The sequence below is a fragment of the Mauremys mutica genome, chromosome 6, assembly GCF_020497125.1.
Source record: "Mauremys mutica isolate MM-2020 ecotype Southern chromosome 6, ASM2049712v1, whole genome shotgun sequence".
NCBI classification, from domain to species: domain Eukaryota; kingdom Metazoa; phylum Chordata; order Testudines; family Geoemydidae; genus Mauremys; species Mauremys mutica.
In genome coordinates this window covers 111,072,175-111,085,914 of record NC_059077.1, presented here as the reverse complement: position 1 = coordinate 111,085,914, position 13,740 = coordinate 111,072,175, and the positions used below count along the sequence as shown (strand labels likewise).

Genomic DNA, 13,740 nt, shown 5'->3' with positions numbered 1-13,740 from the left:
ACAAAATATTGTTATCTGCGCCACAAAAATTGTTGCCTTATAATGATTTCTTGCTAGCTACAAGGTGCTAGCTCTTTTTATATGAAATGAACTCAGAGTCTAAGGCCTGGTCTACACTAGGAGTTTATGTCGATTTTAGCAGCGTTAATTCGATTTAACCGTGCAACCGTCCACACCAGGAAGCTAATTGGTTCGACCTAGAGGGCTCTTTAGTTCGAATTCGGTACTCCACCCCGACGAGGGGAGTAGCGCTAAATTTGACATGGCTATGTCGAGTTAGCCTATGTGTGGACAGAAATCGACCTTAGTAGCTCCGGGAGCTATCCCACAGTGCACCACTGTGTTGACGCTCTGGACAGCAGTCCGAGCTCAGATGTTCTAATCAGCCATACAGGAAAAGCCCCGGGAAAATTTGAATTCCTTTTCCTGTCTGGCCATTTTGAATCTCAGTTCCTGGTTGGACATCGGGGCGAGCTCAGCAGCACCGGCAACGATGCAGAGCTCTCCAGCAGAGGGGTCCATGCAATCTCAGAGTAGAAAGAGGGCCCCAGCATGGACTGACCAGGAAGTCTTGGATCTGATTGCTGTGTGGGGCGATGAGTCTGTGCTTTCGGAGCTGCGCTCCAAAAAACGGAATGCAAAGACCTACGAGAAGGTCTCCAAAGCCATGGCACTCAGAGGATACAGCCGGGATGCAACGCAGTGCCGCGTGAAAATCAAGGACCTGAGACAAGGCTACCAAAAAATCAAAGCAGCAAACGGACGCTCCGGAGCCCAGCCCCAGACATGCCGCTTCTACGAGGCACTGCATGCCATTCTCAGTGGGTCTGCCACCACTGCCCCACCAGTGACCGTGGACTCTGAGGATGGGATAGTGTCGACGGGCAGTTTCTCGGCGATGTTCGCAGATGGGGAAGATGAGGAAGGGTTTGTGGAGGACGAGGCAGGCGACAGCGCTTACAATACTGCTTTCCCCAACAGCCAGGATCTCTTCATCACCCTCACAGAGATCCCCTACCAACCCTCCCCGGCCGTTAACCCGGACTCTGAATCAGGGGAAGGATCAGTCGGTAAGTGCTATAAACATGTAAACATTTATTTTTTAAAAAACAGGAATAAAAACTATATGAAAAGAAGGTCAATACATATAGGGATAGAACAGAAATCCTCTTGGGAGAGTTCCACGAAGCTCTCGTAGAGGTACTCGAAAAGCCTCCGCAGGAGGTTCCTGGAGAGAGGTGCCTTATTGGGTGCTCCTTGGAAGCACACTCTTCCGCGCCAGGCCATCCTGAGGTATAGTGGGAGCATTGCCTCGACCAGCATGGCAGCATAGGGCCCTGGTCTGTGCAGGGATTCACGCAGCATGCGCTCTCTGTCTCTCCTAGTGACCCGCCTCAGGGTGATCTCGCTCGGCGACTGCTGCATCTAATTAGGGGAATTACTGTAATGTTACTATTGTGAATGCTTGACTTTTCCTTTGCATAACAATGACCGTCGTTTAACAGCCACGTGGTGGAGGCTGCAGAGGGAAAGCATACAGGGATCTTTCCCGGGGACAGCCGCGAGGGGCTGGAACAGGGTCAGACTTTATGCTTTCCAGATTGCCTGCAGCAGGAGGGCACTGCTATACATTAACTTTTAAGCAGCCTAAAGTTTACGGCTTACCAGGCCTGGCCGCTGCACGGATTCTGCTGTCCTGCCCCTCTTGTCTGATCTCCAGTGCAAGACCCCAGGCAATGAAAGCGAATGCTGAAAATTCGAACTTGTCCTGAGAGCGCATGAGATAGGTGCCCTGTATGGTCTTGTTCACAGAAACAGCCTAGACTGTGTTCAGTGTTCGCAAACATGTATCTTTGCAAGGAAATCACTTCCTTTTTCCCATCACACAGCTGTGGCTGTTTCCCGAACTGCTCCGGCATCCCTCTCACAGAGGCTGGCACAGATTAGGCGGCGAAAGAAAAAGACTCGGGACGAGATGTTCGCTGAACTGATGGCCTGCTCCAGAGCCGAGGCGGCCCAGCAGAGCCAGTGGAGGGAGACCCTCTCTCAGCAGCAGCGCTCACACAGCGAACGGGAGGACAGGTGGCGTCAGGAAGACCAGCAGGCGACTCAAACGCTGCTTGGACTAATGAGGGAGCAAACGGGACCGCAGGCAGGAGCAGAGAGCCCCCCTGAACTGTATCTGCAACCGCCCTCCCCCGCCACAAAGTCCTGTCCCCCCCTCACCCAAAATCACAAGAAGGAGGGGTGCTAGGGGCCGTTAAAACTGTCACTCCACCCCAGCAGAGCGCTCATGTAACAAACAGCTCTCATTCCCTAAAGTATGAGAATTGCTTCCCTTCCTGGCTCACCCAATCCAAAATCCCAGTTTCATCCCCCAACTGTGTAATTGAGTATTAAAAATAGTTTGCTGTTCATTACTGTTTCCGTCATGTTTCTTTGCAGAAGATTTTTTGTGAAGGGGAGATAGGGGTTTGTTAATTGCATAGGACAGCCACCATTACCAGGGTGCAGACATGGGGGAAGGATCAACAGCAGGTCACACACAGAGTGCAGTCACTAGGCACCCGGGTCACTCTGGGAGGTGTCTGCTGCCCCAGGTCAGTCTGGGAGGTGTATGCTGCCCCAGGGTCCGAGCGCCTGGCATCCACAAATGGCAAGGCAGGCTGCCCTTACCATGCCCTTCCACCCTAGCCATGAACCTCTCCGATGCCCTGAGCCCCAGCCAGAGCCATCATCCCCCTACACCTACTCACCCTTCCCACACACCCCTCACCCCTTCCTGTAAACCCACCCCTTCCTGCACACCCTCCTGTAACCGTCCTCCCCCCAGAGACCGCTGTAGGAGCAGGAGCCTGTCAGTCCTCGAGTGTAGAAGCGGTCTGTACATCACTGCACACCGTACCCACCACAGTCTGCGTCCCTGTTTGAACCCTTTAACGCGAATTCGTTAGTAAAGAAAGCTTTGTTAATTAAAAATGTTCCAATAACTTTATTTTTAAACGTCTGTTGGAAGGGGGGAAACCTGGTGAACGGGGTATGTAACCGCTGAAAAAAGTCAATAGTAACTGAAACAGGGGCAGGTTCAGCTTCTCTGTAAAGATACTGGACAGTCATAGGTTACCCTGCTCTCTGAGGAACCTAGCTTTCAAAGCCTCCCGGATGCACAGCGCTTCCCGCTGGGCTCTTCTAATCGCATGGGTGTCTGGCTGAGCGTAATCAGCAGCCATGCGATTTGCCTCAACCTCCCATCCCGCCATAAAGGTCTCCCCCTTGCTCTCACAGAGATTGTGGAGCACACAGCAAGCTGCAATAACAATGGGGATATTGGTTTTGCTGAGATCCGAGCGAGTGAGTAAGCTCCTCCATCTCCCTTTGAGACGTCCGAAAGCACACTCCACCACCATTCTGCACTTGCTCAGCCGGTAGTTGAAGAGCTCCTTGTCACTGTCCAAGGCGCCTGTATAGGGCTTCATGAGCCAGGGCATTAGCGGGTAGGCTGGGTCCCCGAGGATCACTGTAGGCATCTCCACATCCCCAACACTTATTTTGTGGTCCGGGAAGAAACTACCTTCCTGCAGGCGTCTAAACAGACAAGAGTTCCTGAAAACACGCGCGTCATGAACCTTGCCCGGCCACCCGACGTAGATGTTGGTAAAACGTCCCCTATGGTCCACCAGTGCTTGCAGCACCATTGAAAAGTAGCCCTTTCGGTTAATATACTGGCTGGCCTGGTGGGCCGGTCCCAGGATAGGGATGTGAGTCCCATCTATAGCCCCACCGCAGTTTGGGAATCCCATCGCGGCGAAGCCATCTATGATGACCTGAACGTTTCCCAGGGTCACTACCTTTGAGAGCAGTAGGTCAACGATTGCGTGGGCTACTTGCATCACAGCAACCCCCACGGTAGATTTGCCCACGCCAAAGTGGTTCGCTACTGACCGGTAGCTGTCTGGCGTTGCAAGTTTCCAGAGGGCTATGGCCACTCGCTTCTGCACAGTCAGGGCTGCTCGCATCCGGGTGTCCTGGCGCTTCAGGGCAGGGGCCAGCAAGTCACACAGTTCAAGGAAAGTGCCCTTACGCATCCTGAAGTTTCACAGCCACTGTGATTCATCCCAGACCTGCAGCACTATGCGGTCCCACCAGTCCGTGCTTGTTTCCTGGGCCCAGAATCGCTGTCCCATAGCATGAACGTGACCCATTGCCACCATGATCTCCGCGGCGCGGGATCCCGTGCTTTGTGAGAGGTCTGTGCCACTCTGACACTTCATGTCCTCACCGCGCTGCCGGGGCCTCCTCGCCCGATTTCTCAGCAGCTGACTGTGGAAGAGGTGGACGATAAGGTGCGAGGAGTTGACAACGGCCATAAGTGCAGCGATGATCGCAGCGGGCTCCATGCTCGCAGTGCTGTGGCGTCCGCGCTGTCACTGACCAGAAAAGTGCGGTAACAGATTTCCCGCCGGCGCTTTCAGGGAGGGAGGGCGGGAGTGACGGTTGAATGACGACAGTTACCCAAAACCACCCTCGACACATTTTTCCCCCAGCAGGCATTGGGGGCTCTACCCAGCATTCCAATGGGAAGCGGGGACTGCGGGAACTGTGGGATAGTTGCCCAGAATGCACCGCTTCCAATGTCGACGCTTGCCCCGTTACTGTGGACTCACAAAGTCGAATTAGTGTATTTAGTGTGGATACACAAATTCGACTTCATAAGGTCGAATCCACAAATTTGACCTAAGTTAAATCGAACTACTCTTGTAGTGTAGACATACCTTTAGTGTATTCCTAGTAAACAGGTGTCCAGCATATCACAATGGATCCTTTTGCTGGCAGACTCAGAAGAAAGACCAAGGGACTGAATGAATTTACACTTTCATCTCTCAGAGGTAGCTCTTCCAGGTCAGGATTGAGGCACATTGCTGGGCAGGGTGCAGAAGCTTGTATTACCACAGCTCATGCTATATCTGATCTATGGCTCAATAAAGGATTTTGGTTTACAGAACTGCCTGTCCTGCACTAAATTAATTTTACAAGTTTTACTGGACAAGTTGTGTTTCAAAAGAAACATTTATCATCCAGTGGACTTTACACATAAAGTTTAAGATAGGTTCTTTCGATTTTGATAATAAAATAACTGTGTGTCTATTATTGGTATTAATGTTGTAATTAAACTTTGGTTAAAAATGAGCTCAGAGGTTTTGCCTTAGATTTATATATTTTGTTTGTTTTTGTTTATGGAAGGGCTGAAATGGACCCATCATCTCAGTCTACCCATAGCAAGCTGCCCTCACTTGCATCTGTTCCAGCCCTCCTCCTAGATGGAACATGAGTGACCTATTCAGGGTGAATGTTTTGTTATTGTTTTGCTCTCTTGTCAGAAGAGGCTTGAAAGAAAAATGTCAGTGCAGTGTTGTCAACTCTCGTGATTGTATGTTGTGTTTGGTAAAGCCCCAGCTCCTGGAGTCAGGTGGAATGTGTGAGAATCTGTGCATAAAGTAAGTTTCTAGCCCTTTTGGCTGTGTAGGAAAACTTGAAAACATGAACCCCAAAGGCTCAAAAACCAGAAGGCAAATAAAAAGAACCCAACATTTATTATTTTTAAAAAATCGCCTCATTTTGGGGTTTGAATCCTGACTGTTCAGTGCTTGGGGTTGACCAGGTTGTAAGTGTTCCAGATGACAGCTGAGCTACTGAGGCTTCTCCTTGGACTTAAGTAGAAGCCCAAAAGGCACATGAGAAGGGCTGTGGAAAGACTTGCCAGGGAAACCCCAAACCAAGTGAAACTCTTCTTTGCTAATTGTATGGCCCTGCTGTCCTAGGGGTTGGGGTGGGTTTGCTGGCTAACCCTTTCCCCTCACCAGACATCTTCAAAGACCATTTAAGGGGTCCTTTCCCCTCTCTCCCACTCCACAATGGGTCTTCCGGGTGCTATGGTAACCCCCAGCCTCCATTATGCATCAGCATGCTAGGAAATGTTCCTTCTAGCACTACTGGTGGTTGCTCAACTGAGATAGCCTAGGTAGTGGGCAGGGTGCTATTTCCATGACTGTTCGGTGTCCTCAGTCCACTTCCCAACAGACAGGTGTCCCCGTCGCAAAAACCTACCACCACACTTGAATCTCGTTGGCACCTTTGTTGGCAGTCAGCAACAGGTCAGAGACGGCAAAGACTTGTCATTCCTACAGGTGGTCCTTTCCTGACAGGGCTGAGCTACAAGAAGCTTGCATTGCTATTGTCCCTACTGTTCTGCTGCATCTGTGTACATGTACAGGCCAGGACCACGACTGCGTGTCGTGGTCTATGGCCAGATGCATGTTGTAAACACTATAAAATCTGTCGTGTTTTAGGTTGTATTTGGTGTGGTACTGCAGCTGGCTGCAGAAGGTAGTTTAACCAAAGCCATCAGACTGCTTTCTGCAGTGATAGCTCTGGTCATTCTCTCCCCTATGCTGATTGGCTGTTGGGCTCCAGCCCCCTTGCTTGCCTTGTCTTTTCATCTAGCTAATCCTCTCTCATCAAAAGGATTTAAATAACCAAGCCAAACGAAAAGGCTGTCAGATCTCACATGACCCTTACCATCACTGCACGCTTCGCTCTACGTGCCTGTATTATTCCTTTCTCCCATCCTGTTGCCTCTCTTGTCTATTTAGATTGTAAGCTCTTTGGGATGGTGTCTCATTCTGTGTATGTACAGTGCCTGGCACAATGGGGCCCTGTTCTTGGTTAGCTCCTAGGCTCTGCCATAATAAACAGGATAAATAAGGAGGGGGCAAGGGGCAAGGAACTTCTCCCGCATTTGTGCCCTTGCCAAGAGCCAGACACAGTCCTTCTTCTTGCACGTAAACAGGGCAAGATCTGCAAAAGGCTTATGCCATCGGTAGCGCTAACCTTCCCAAAGGAAGGGAGAGACCAAGCCACAGCTCTGCCTGCACTCTGTCAGGCCGCAGAATTGGTGCTGTGTGGGGAAAGGGCATGCTGCACCTTGGGAGAGGATGTGCCTGGGAGCTGCTCTTGCCTTTGTTGTCACAAAGTTCCTGAAGATGTTGGACTAGATTCTGCATTGCATTAAACCTCATGCAACCATTTCCACCTGTGCACAGTGGGTGCATAATGCCACTCTTCTTACCCGGTAGCACTATGTGCCTGATTTGCACAGGTGGAAATGCTTATGCAAGGTGCAGTGCTATGGAGATTCAGGCCCATTGCATCTGCCTCAGGCCCAAAGCCTTTGCAAGCTCCCTGTATCCTTGTACTATGGCACTGTGCTTTTAAAGGTACAATGCAGCCCTTAGCTTATATTTTCAGTTCTATTGTCAGTTCTTTCTTCTTAGAAAGTGGGATAGAAATAACAGAAGGTATGAGTAAGTGGAGGAAATACTGGAAGTTAGATATTGAGCCCATCTAGGTTAATGGGCGCACGGGGGATTTTAGGTGTAGTGCCATGTTTGGTCTTTCCTACTTGTACTTCCTTTTTAATACCAGCTTTGTTGAATGCTTGTACCCTGTAAAATCATTGCTAATACAGTTTCATTAAAAGCAGTACAGGCAGAGTGGAGAGACCAGTCAAGTTTCCTTTTACTGCAGTAAAATAATATATTGTTGTAAGACAGATTACATTGATCTGCCACAAGGCAATGGGAGGTGAAAGAAAGCTGTTGATGCTTCAGTCTTTGGACCATTTTATGTAATTAACAAAAAGAATAAAGGTTGCGAGCTCAAACCTGTCCAGTAGAGCAGCTCTTAGATGACAAGCAAAATGAAATCTTAAGAATAAAACAATTGATTTGTCTCTAGCATTTGCAGTAATCTGAACCTTATTTTTAAAACATTCTTGGTCAAAACCTTGGCATTGGGACCAAGTCTAAAATCCATGGCAGGTAAATGGGTATTAACCAGCTTCGATCCTGTGCTTTTTCCTTTTCTGGAAAACTAAACGTAATCAATTTGTGTCCGTGACTGGAATACTAACCCAGAATTTCTGTTCCATGATTCGCAATGCATTGGGTAGAAACACTGGGTACACTACAAAGACACCTAACATCATGGACGTAAGGGACAGTGGGCTGTTTTTATTTTACTTTGTTTCTTGAGGAAATATGTTGAAGTAAATCTGTTACATTTCTTACCACTTTACTGCCCTTCACTATCACTCACTCTCCCCATCCTCCTACTCGATCAAACGTTTCTTCACTCACCTCTGGTCATAGTCCAGCAGCTCAGATTTCTCTATCCCTCCCACCTCCCTGCACTGGTGCATCTTTGTTCTGCCGGATCCCTGGTGTCTTTGTTCAATACCATCCCCTCCTCTGCTCTTGCCTCATTTGCCCCACAGTTCCCACTGTTCAGTCCATCCCATCAATCAGCAATCATTGCTCCCCCTTTGCATCAGTTTTCACTGTTCATGTTCCTGTGCTATTGAGCAACTCTTGTGAAAATCCATAGACCACACTGATTTTCTGCACTCCTCAATTTGTCTGCTCTTCCTTAAATTCTGCCATATGCCTCCCCCCCTTGATTGGCGTGCATGCCTTCCCTCTGTCACCTCTTCTCTCTCTGTCGTCTTATGCACTCTTAGGGTACGTCTTCACTACCCGCCGTATCGGCGGGTAGCAATCGATTTCTCGGGGATCGATATATCACGTCTCATCTAGACGCGATATATCGATCCCCGAACGCGCTCCTGTCGACTCCGTAACTCCACCAACCTGAACGGCAGTAGCGGAGTCGACATGGGGAGCCGCGGACATCGATCCCGCGCCGTGAGGACGGTAGGTAAATCGATATAAGATACTTCGACTTCAGCTACGTTATTCACGTAGCTGAAGTTGCGTATCTTATATCGATTTTCCCCCGTAGTGTAGACCTGCCTTTAGCTTCCTCCCCACTTCGCTTTCTGCACAAGATTTTTCTACTTTTTTTTTGTCCTTTCAAGTGTTAGTATCAAGTGCAAGCTCTCCTCCTCCCATGGCCTCACCCTCTATTCTGCCTGGACCCCAAGCCATCCTCCCCTTCTTCATCCCATTCTCTGATTTAGTAGTGTCCTCCCTTACTCTCAACCTCCAGTCCCTGAATTACCTGCCCTTCCTCTGTTCAGCTGATCCTCTTGATCCCATCATCTTCTGCCTTTTCACCTCTGATACCCCTTTTAAGGTGTCTCATGCTGATCATAACAATGTTGAGGTATCCAAATTTACTAATCACTGTTGAAAATATTGGCCTTACTTTCTTAAGTACCATGTGCACCTGGGCACATGTGCAGCTTTTAATTAGCACATATTCAAAATGTTATGCATTGTATGCGCTGTACAAACAATAATTGAATTAAACCATGTTTTCCTTTTTCTTGTTGAGAGATCTACTCATTGATAAATGGCTACATATTTGTTCATGTTGGTGTGTGTGTGTGTGTGTGTGTGTGTGTGTGTGATGTTACATTCCTACCTAATTCCTTCTTGCCACCTCTGTGGAAATGTCACCACGGGATAGCTAGCTACAAAAAAGGCCCGATGCAGTACATTTATAGCTAAGGAACATTATGAGCTGTAATCTTAGATGCACATGGGTGTCTCGTTTTGTGTTTTGTTAAAATTTCCTGCTGCTTCTGATCCTTTATGCATATTAGTGGCTGATCCTGTGCATATTAAACTCAATGGCAAAACTCACAGTAAAATCTTGGTGCAGGATCAGTCCCCACCTGTATTAACACTATAAGTGTTCATCTGACCTTGAGTACAGGAGATCAGAACAGAGCTATTAGTCTTGATCCTTATTAATATGGGTGCATCCAAGTACCTATGTTTGATCTCTGTACACTGCTGCCTTCTCAGCTAAACTCACCCAGAAGCCTGCAATAAATCTACCACTGTTTTTTGTTGGTGGTGTATTGTGCATAAGATACAACCAACCATCTCCTTAACATTGGGCAAAATATGTTTTGTGGGGTTTTTTTGTTTACTTTACATTTTTACTACATGGGTTTCTTTTTTATCCTGTCATTTGTTTGTAAATACCATTTTGCTTCTCTTGGTTACGCTAATGATCACTCTAGGTTGCAGAACAGTTTCTGTTATGGCCCTCATGTTTTAGCTCATTTGTAGCTGTGTAACCTTTATCTTTTAAAGCAAAAATGTGTCAGACTTAGTGTCTTCCCAATGGTGAAAGATTTAAAAGTTAGAGGAAAAATCGGTTTGTTTTTTTGGAATATGATGGCGGGGGGAACCTCTCCCCCATAGACACACACGCATTTGCCATGTATAATAGAATGTAAGCAATATTCAAGAAGATGGCATTCACCTCTAGGGGTAGGGAGCAGGTGGTGAATACACTGCCAGCTTCCCAGAGTGTTCCATAGGCAATGACAAAATCAGCTTTAAGTTCCAGCAGAGGCTCAATAAGAGTTATAATCTTAGATGCACAAGTGTCTCTTTCTATTGTTAACATTTAGTTCTGCAGCTGATTCTTTTGGCATATGAGGGGCTGATCCTGTGTGCTTTAAACTCAATGGCAAAGCTGAAGGGCCCCAAAGGAATCACTGCCTCTTCTGGGTGCCGTGGCCCTGATATCCCCTGGCCGCTCTGTGGACGTTGCCAGTGAGATCTGAACTGTCCAGTCAAATGGAAGTTGAACAAAAATAGTATCACTGCAGCCAAATTCTCCAGGCAGTTTTACTGCTGCTGGGAGCCACAGCCTGGCTTCCACTGATAGAAACCTGGGGCAAGATAGAGAACGCCCACGGCAAAATAAATACCCATGGTACAGTTCAATTCTGGCTTTTCTTGTTAAATGTCTACCACACAGTTTATAGAATGTGTCACGGGAGTGAGTAGATGTTGCTGTAGGAAGCTGAAATGTTTATTTTTTTGACTTTTTAAAAATGATGCAATCTTAACGTTGCGTAAATGTTGAGGGCCAGAACCTCTGCTGGTGTAAATCAGCGTCGCTCCACTGACTGTGTATTTGTTTATACCAGTTGAGCATCTGGTCCTGAATATTTTGCCTTTACATGTACGTTTTTTTCTTATATGTAAGTGATAGTGCAAAAAGAATACATGCCTGATATTGGTTTATATTCAGCCTTGTACTGTTTGTCAGCTGGGAAGCCCACTATGGAACGCCCAAAAATTACTGAGTTCTACTCATCACTCCTTTCTCAGATAAAATTCCTTTTGGCTTTGCCTGGGGAAAGGGTGTTGAATGGGACCCTCTCTGAGAGGGGACCCACAGCTGTGTTTGCAGCAGAGTCGTGGTGGACAGCTGTAACTTTTTAAAGATAAATATATTATTATTAAGCCTGACAGTTTTAGTAGATCGATAACTACATGGTATAGCAACACATATTCAGCAAAAACAATTTCTGTGGATCAAAAGCTTTACAGTCTCTGGCCTTAATGTTTATCAAGAGCCATTTATGGGTTTGTAAATGCTCCGTTATGAAGCACTTATTGATTAACTAGTGATGCCCCTGGTTGTTGGACATGGTTGACTATTTTTCAATTAAAATAAAAGAATATTTGTGTTACAGGTTCATTTCGAGCAGTTTGAGTTGTGGTGCCGTGAGAGATGCTGTTGTCCATGACAGGATGGGATTATTATGATCAAATACTCTATTTTGACTTCACCCAGTGGCCAAGAGCTTCATATGGTAGACAGCCAAGGACTGGACATTTACTAATAGTGTAACAGGTAAGACTATTGAAATCAGTTAATTTATTGACAGCTTCCAGGACTTCTATTAACTGCAGTTGTCCATAGCATTATATATCGCTCTCCTCTTTGTTTTTTATATTATATGGCTACTTTTACTGTATTATCTCAGAGCGATGTCTGTCATTTAAATTAATCCTTCTATTCTCCAGGTGCGATAAGGCAAAGACCAGGCTTAAGATTCACATTAGATAGGAACAATACAATTTTAATCACATACCTCTGAACAATAGGTAGGAATACAAAGATGTGCTTAGACATTATATTTACTCTGTGTGTGTGTGTGTGTGTGTCTTAAATTGTGATAAGGTAAGCACTTGTTTTTCCATAAAAACTGTATTAGAGTTCCTATTGGTCTAGAATGTTTGCACTATCATATCCATTCTTTTTGGATATGATATTCTTTTTGGATATTACTGTGGAAATCTGTTTTCTGCAAACAGATACAAAGAGATGATTCAATTTCACTTCCAAATAGCTCATGCATTACCTGAGAAATTTTGCTTTCTTGAGAAAGAAAAATGTTTTCGACTTAATCAAAGGACAAAAATCCAAGGGGATGGACTCTGCTGTCCCTTACATCTGCGTAAATCAGGAGGAACTCTGCTGAACTCAATGGCATTGCACTAGTCTGAACTCAATGGAAGAAAGGTAAAGCTCAGGCCTGTAGCAACTTAGAATGGCCAGCATATGTGTTGTTTTATTTCAAGAGCCTGAGAACCCTTCCTTACCTTTTGGTGCCAGGCTAATTAATCTCCCTGCTCAGAACTATCCATAAAAATTAATTTACTTAATTTGATGTCATCTGATGTGATGAGAGTCGATCAGCCCCTACTGAATAACCAAAATTAAGCTCATCTGCTGTGTCTCCAATAGACATCTCAGTAGTTTGGTAGGTGTTTCTCCCCATCCCCTGATTCTCTGTATCTTTCTTCCCTCCCCCATGCGAGATTGCAGCTAAGCCAAAATGTAGAAACCACTCATTAGTCTGACACCATGAACAAAGTGCCTGACTGCTTGGTGGTGCTAGTGACTGTCCTCCTTGGGACATAAAACTCCATGTTTATTTGACACTGGTTAAAGTCAATATTACTCATCATCTGTTTTGTGACCCAGTAAAAGGGGCCATTTATGAGTCTGTTAAATTTTCTCAATGTATATATGTACTGTAACAGATATTGACAGAACTATTTTTGTTGTAATGACTGGGAGGAGGAGGGGAATACAGCCGGTTCACTGTTCATCAGTGCATTGAAGATAAAAAACAATAATTAGAGCAAGAGGCATATTTGTAAACCTGATTACAAACTTAATCATATATTCATAATGTCTGTCCTTTGAATTCAGAAGTAATTATTTAATGAATATATTTGTTTCAGATATTTTCACCAAAGCTGTGCTGCATGTGTTATACTTTGTTACTTTGGCAGGCGTAGAAGGCAGCAACACAACTAATGACTGAAATAAGATGGCAGAATAAATAGTGTTGTAGCTGAAATTCGTGTGGTATTAAAGAAGTTTAATGGTAGTGCTTTCTGTTAAAAACACATTGTTTAACCTCTGGGCTTCATGTACTGGTCTTTCTCTCTAGCCCTAAGGTTACTTTATTCTAGGTGAACTATAGGCTGACAGTATGTGTCTATCATAGACCCAACTCTTTTATTCCAGTTTTATTGTGGTGTAGCTCTGCTGAAATACCTTTATATCGGTTTAAAACTGGAGTAATCCATTGGTGAATCAGAACCATTTATGCTTAGATAATCCTTATTTCCTAATGCCCAGTTTTTTATCCACTTTATGAAAAGTCTTTGTGAAACTTAATTTGTGGACAAAATGGAAGGAAGCAGGCAGTGGTGGAACTATGATTTGTAGTCTAAGATGTTGTATAGGATATGATACATGCTGTGTCTACAAATAGATGCATCAAATCCTCCTTTCTAGGTCCTCCCAAACTTTCCCATTTTTCACTTGCCTTCCACTCCTAGCCATCCTATCTTGCCTAGACTATATAAACAAAATATATTTTAAAACTGTCAT

The 13,740-nt window shown here is 45.7% G+C and overlaps 1 protein-coding gene across 1 annotated transcript in view; it reads left to right on the top strand.

The window, feature by feature from the left end:
- Window positions 1-13,740, top strand: part of LINGO2 (leucine rich repeat and Ig domain containing 2) — a 456,232-nt gene that overhangs the window by 212,170 nt on the left and 230,322 nt on the right. Inside the window, exon 3 of the mRNA XM_045020198.1 lies at window positions 11,522-11,682. The gene's annotated coding sequence lies outside the window, so the exon portion shown is untranslated. The remainder of the gene's footprint in view (window positions 1-11,521; window positions 11,683-13,740) is intronic.